Source organism: Anomaloglossus baeobatrachus, chromosome 6 (assembly GCF_048569485.1).
Source record: "Anomaloglossus baeobatrachus isolate aAnoBae1 chromosome 6, aAnoBae1.hap1, whole genome shotgun sequence".
NCBI lineage: Eukaryota > Metazoa > Chordata > Amphibia > Anura > Aromobatidae > Anomaloglossus > Anomaloglossus baeobatrachus.
In genome coordinates, this window is record NC_134358.1 from 124,041,685 (window position 1) to 124,048,717 (window position 7,033).

Here is a 7,033-nt window from a genome sequence, read left to right on the forward strand (position 1 = left end):
TTTAAGTATAATGCCTTCCTTCAAGGGATGAAACAAAAGCTTTCGTAATTGTAAATATGTTGGTACACTTGTATACATGTTCTCTTTTATCTTTTGCAGTTCAGAAAAATAAACGGTGGTGGTCGGACAGCCCGCGGACGGTCTGTGTTTAACCAAGGGGGAGTGTGACGCCCTGGACTAGCCAGGTAGTCACAGATAGAGCCCCGCACAACACCTGTCCCCTAAAAAGGTGTCATCAGCCAACCATTAAAACCAAGTCACCCCTCTCAGGGCTTGATGTTCACACTAGGGGGCAAGCCAGGCGGTTGGCCACGCACACCGAGGAGTTCAGAGGGCCTGAGGCAGGAAAAGTAGACGGATGAGAGCAGATTAGTTGACAGGAGTGAAAGAGAGTGGAAGCAGGCCTGTGCCCAGGTCTGCAGCAGTCTGACAGGTGCCAGGGTTGGAGCCCGGGCACCTTTGGCTAGGAGGCAAGCGGTGGCCTCAGCCTGCAGGAGCCGGGAAGACGGCTCGGTGGAACCGTGGTGGACCGGAACAGGGTAGTGGCCCGCCGGTACTGACCCGGGGAACTGACTCGGAAACCAGAGCACAAAGGGGGGTACTCAGACCCTGAAACGAGGTCCAGAAGCCACTGGACCGAGTTAATTAACTGATTGTGGCCTGGACTATAGGTCCTTTCCCACCCAAAGTCACGACTGAAGACAACAGCCCAACAAGGGGGATAGAAAGCCACCGCACAGGCAGAGAGATCCCACAGGCCAGCGTCTGCGGGCAAAAGGGCTCTCCCGAAATCCACAAAGCCGGGGAGCGGACTCCCGTCGCTGAAGCGCAGGCAGTCCACAGATACACAACACGGTGCAGGAAAAAGGCAGAGACCACCAACCGGGTAGGGGACCCGACTCAGCCGGCTGCGGGCACTGACCACCATCAACTTGTTTTACCAGATACTTGTGTGTGTTACTAATCGTGAGTACAACAGTGCCCTCCGACCGCGCACCTCCCTGCACCGCCCAACCACACAACACCCAACAGGTTCCGGGGCCATCATCCCTGCCCACGGAGGGGTTAACATCTTGCTGCATAAACATCTCCCCCGGGTGCCCCGTAACTGCAGCAGTGGTGTTTACCTTCACCACATCCCGTGGGTGATGTCACGAACTTAACCACGGCTCCGGCCGTACACCAACATCCCCTAAACCGCCAGCCCCTTTCAGATCAAAGTGACCACAGGGCCCCCCAGGTCCGGCGACGCTCGAGCCACCTACCAGCAAGCCCATATCCGAGCGGCTTGGCTGCAGCCGAGCGTAGGGCGGTACAATTACATCAGAAGATGTGATGCTTAGAGGGAATCTGTCACTCTTTTGAGCTTTTGGAGTTAATACTATGGGTATACAGCTTGTTCACAGCTGAATTAGTCATACTTGTATGCCTCCTGGATGACAGCTTGTTCATTAAAATTCATCTTTTATAGCTTTCATCTTCCATGCCAGGGGAAAAAATATCATTGGTAAAACCAGTGCAGTTGCACAGGAGTCCAAGAGGTAAGGAGGTCCATTTCTATTTCCAAACCTAGTGGAATTGTGCACTTGATGAATTATTGGACTGAAAAGGGTCAATGTACTGTTCTTGCACAGGGGCCCTATTGTGTCTGTGTCTGCGAGAGTTCCAGGCTATGGAGCGTGCAGTGCACAGAAGATAAGACTGCCTCTGATCTTCTTCATACAAGATTTTTCCTCCCCCTCTCTTCCTTAGTGTCAGGTGTGCATCCCGAAATCCTGTACCTACATTTTCTGCCTGCCGTCTCTCTCCTGCACTTTTCATGTCACGCTAGGTATGGGAAGTACCAAGCAAATGGCGAAGGCGAAGGAAGGGGAATGTGTAGAAAAAGGGGAGATGGTGACCCCCTAACCACGCCTACTGATGGGCCCTGGGTTCCCTCACCGCCCTAGATAGGTTCTGCATCTATGCTCTGAGCTGGATACCTGGCCCTAGGTTGACCTTCATCTGGACCCTAGGTAGGGAGCGGATGGGATTACCTCTTCATCAACTCTAATAGGTGACTAAAAAGTCACACATGGATAACAAACAAGGGAATATAACAACCTTATCTCAAAGTAGATACAGGGAGAGGGACTGCAAAATGCAACCAAGTACTTTAAATGATTGCAATCCAACTGCTTGTACTCAGGATCTGTAGGACGTTAGAGCTATCACCAGCCCCGAGTAATAGGAATTGAACATATATAAAGCCACCAGGCAAGGGCTGAGGAAAAGAATCTGAAAGACTGAGGGACTCCACAGGGTCCTAAAGGGAAAGGGATGAAAACCAAACAGAACTAATAGAAGGTTATGGAGCAGTTTGTGCAGCCAAATGCTGTGACCTTCTGTAGCCAGAAAACACAGGACTGTCTGTCACCCGTGACACACCTGTGACAGTTTCACCCTTCTCTTGGCACTGTGTTCAATTTCAATGTGTGCAGGCACCAGAGTTTTAAATGTCATATTATAAAACCACAGAAGGGTAGGACTATGTAAAGGAAAGATGGCAGGCAGAATGCGCAGATGTGGGATTTCTTGCCACGCACCTGACGTCACAGGGACAGTAAGGTAGAGAAGGGGAGGAGAAATCTTATATAATGAAGACCAGAGGCAGGCTTACCTTCCAGGCAGCATATGCCCCATAGCCTGGAAGATCAAAGCTATAAAAGAATATTTTTACAAAACAAGTCATCATCAAGGAGGCTTACAGGTATGACTAATTTCAGCTTTACACAACCTGTATGCCCATATTAATAACACAAAAGCCTCAAAAGGGTGATAGATTTGTGATGCTCTGGCCTATCAGGTCATCACAGGGTATTGTGCAATCTGCCCTTCTGTGCAATATCTACCTCCTCCTTGGTTACGGGTCCCTAACTTATGGTGTTGCCAAAACCAGCTAATCAAAATCCTAGGAACACTCTGCACCACACCCACCAGACACACTAGTGGAAGGCCTGAGTGGAATAGGGTCTCCCACTTGGAGAGTTGGTAAGGGGAGGTCAGGAGTGTCAGGAGTAGGCCAGTGTAGTGTTGGAAGTGAAAGAGAGAGGAGGTCAGGAGCCTGGCTCCTTGGAAGTAACTAGGTGGCAGACGGGGGTCTGGTCCTAGTAGGAGCTGGACCCCCGGTCGCAGGGGATCGTGACAAGGGGCACGGTATTGTCGAGGAGGACAGCCGGCGGCCTTGTACCATCACCGGGCTGGGACCAGGGTACGACAGGGTACGCGGACCCTAGGTCAGGGAGTAGCTTCAGGCAACCTGACAATTCACCCGACGAGAAAAGAGCCTCCAAGATCTGCTCTCCACCTGCTCCAAAATCGGGGTACTAGCGCAACGAGGGGGATTGGACTTTCCACAAAACGGTCCAGGAAATCCCAAGCGGGAACCCTGAGAGCAAGCTCCCACGGTTAGCCACACTGGGGAGCGGGACCCTACTAGTTTCAAGCTACCGTGGCTAACTAAGAAGCACACAAAGTACCAGGGAAGAGGTCACAGATTATCAGGCAACACCAATTGGACACGGGACCCAAACTAGCTTCCCTCGGCGGCAGCGGTGTCCAGAACTTTGGTTTACCAAGTTGTCGGTGTCAGCTTCATGGACTGAGTGAGTACGCAACTGACACTTCCACCGCTCAATGGCACTCCCCAACACCATCACCGAGTCCCGGGGCATTCCCCTATCCGTGGAGGGTCGCAACACCTGGCTGCCCCTGTCATCACCACGGGTACTCCCCAACGGCAGCGGTGGTACTGCAACCTTACCACACACCACGGGTGGCATCACGAACTGTAGATACACCATCCCCTCTAAATACCCCCTTCATTTGAGTGGCCGCACGACCCCCTGGTCGGGACGCCCCTCAAGCCACCGCGGATCCTGATCCGACCAGCTCAGCTGCTGACGTGGGAATGGCACAGATTCCCTTTAACCAACAAGTATGTGTCTATAAGGCCTGCTCTTGAATCTTGGATTGCTACCTTCTTTCATTATTATTTATGAGCTATTCATGTATACATCAGCCTTTGGTAACAGATGGTACTCTGTGGACATTACCTAGAGTTAAGTTCACATCTCTATACATAGCTAGGAGGAGATATAATTGAGAATTTCTTAGAATTTATTCTCTAGTTTAGTAGATGCTAAGTCTCTTATCCACCCCAAGGTCCCTTCACCTTGTTATCTTCTAAATAATGTACTATTTCAGTTTTAAAATATTGTTGCATTTAAGAATTAGTTAAATTCCTTATTCATTTTGAAACGTAGAGACTATTCACTAAAACATAAAATATTATGCTACATTTTCAATGAGTTTATCTATAACTTATGGCTGAGTTCAGATGATAGGTTTATAGCAATTCTACACCTAATCATTTCATAAATATACATATTCAAAACATTTAAATCTGTTGCTTGTCGGCATCATATTCAGCAAACTGCCAAGTTAATAATTCTCATCTACATATTTGATGATTGATTGATGATTCATTGATTGACAGCTACAATCTTCCAGATTGCATACATTTGAATGTATTCCTTTGCATTGCAGCTGTCGCTCAATTGTAAAAGATCGATCAGCGGCACTACAAAAAGTCTCAAGGTACTGTAGCTCTTGCCTAAAAACAAGGCTTGTGCCAACTGCAGGGATTGAGAAAGAGAGTAGATATGAGTGGAGCCATTAAAATTCGGTTTGGTGGGTACAACTGGACTTTAGATAAAGTTCAATTCTGGACCCAGACTTGACTTGAACCCCAATGGAAGTCACTAATTGGGCAGTTTGGGCCTCCGCCCATATGCATCCAGCCATAAACAAGACTTCTGAGGGAGGGTTCGTGGGCTTTTTCCATTTTTTTTTTGGTTTACACTACATCCGATCACGCTCTTGTTACCTATAGTGTGAGCCAATCAAACACTGCAAGCAGCTGACACTGGGCTGAGCACCAAGCGTACTCGAGCACAGTGATGCTTGACTGAGTGGTTGGCATATGTCAAACACCCGAACTCCAAACTTGACCACTGTTTTTTCGGTAAAGTCTGTTGTCAGTACGAACACCAAACTTTACTTTTCAGGTTCACTTATCTCTAAAAGAGAGGTGTATGAAACAAGTTTTGGCTTTGTGAATCAGTGTGTTGTGCAGCACTCCCTCCAACCCTGCATTAAAGGGAACCTGTCAGGTTCAATTTGCACCCAGAACCACGATCAGTTCTGAGTACATATTGCTAATCCCTGCCAAACTGTCCCTGTATACAGTAGCATAGATAAAGAAATCTTTAGAAAAAGTATTTCTAAAGATCTTTTATCTTATGCTAAAGAGTGTGGGGACTAGTCCCAAGGGCCTTTCTCCCCTTGGCTAGTCGGCCCACATAGCATGCTAGCACGCTCCTATGGGCATACTAACATGCTAATGAATATGCAGCGACTCCGCACATACCTCACTGTTCATGGCGGCTGGCGGAGGATGGATGCGCTGTGTGAATGATCCAGAGTCCCCAGCACTTTCGGTCATGAGCACCGTACCTCACTGAAACCGGGAAGTACACCCGGCATCAGTTTAGTGCACATGATTGGAAGACTCGGGTACTCCGGATCATGCGCACTGGGCATCCATCCTCCTCTGGCCGCCATGAACAGTGAGGTATGTGCGGTGTCACTGCATATTCATTAGCATGTTAGTATGCCCACAGGGAAATACTAGCATGCTATGTGGGCCAACTAGCCAAGGCAAGAAAGGCCCTTGGGACTAGTTCCCGTGCTCATTAGCATACGGTAAAAGATTTTTAGAAATATTGTTTCTAAAGATCCCTCTTGCTCATGGTTCTGGGTGCATACTGCACCTGACAGGTTCCCTTTAAGTACTGTACAGTGTGTTAGCTATAGAAGGGGATAGACTAGTGAAGGGCAACACATCACATGAGCTACAGTCACTAAAGCAATTCACCAGTTGGGATGGCAATATGATCAGTTATCATACCCAGAATAAGGAATGCTGGGTGCTGTGAGAAAAGATCACTGTTTTTACTACATTTTCATATTGATAACAATCATTCTATATCTGTAATATGTTGTAGAACAGACGTCCATCTATATTAATTCTTCTACCCTTAAGAACAGAATACTTACACGGATAAAGGAAAAAAAGATTGAAATGAATAATGCACATTACAATAACAAATTTTAAAAAAAAAGTGGAGACGGAAGGGTCACAAGGTCTCCAGACACAGATGGCTGCCACACTTTGAACACTTTGCTTCTGATACTTGTTAATTGGCTTTCTTAGGTTCCATCTGTGGTGACTGTCTTGATTTTCAATAGCTGTAGGTCTTAAGTGTATTCCAGCTACATCACAATTAATTTGTCACAAGAAAGGTCACAGTATGAAAAGGTCACAAAGTGTCCAGACATAATTTTATGCAATATGCATGAGTGCACCAAAAGGGTAGCAGACACATGCTGCAATGGACCCACCAACAAAGGAGGTCTACTTTCCTTAGAAGGTACATTAAGTTGTAGTCTGCCATTACTATTATTGGTATACAAATAACTAAGAAAAGAAATGTGATGAACATTTTGCACTTTCAGGCTGCTGTATCTCAACTTTTGAAATGACACTTCTTATTGACCTACTTCACTGTGTCCTCACTTCTTACATAATTTACCAAGGTGGCATTGTTGTATACACTATACCTGTCCTGTAACATCTCACTGTAGGTTATAGCTGTTATTTTTACCCTGTTTTGTCTCATATTTTTTAATGAACTAAAATAAACTGGCAAGTGAAGAAATGAAATGCAATGAAGTTGCCACTTACCTTACTAATACAACACTCCCATTACCTATGGCTGGCTCCCTCTGTATTAGTCCTGACTGGGATTATCTGATAAATGTCCTGGATAAAATCTTCAAAATCATTTCCCAAGAGTTGTGCAGGCTGCATTACAGATTAGGGATTAAAGAAATATAGCACTTTTTTAACATCTGTTTATGCAGAAGTTAC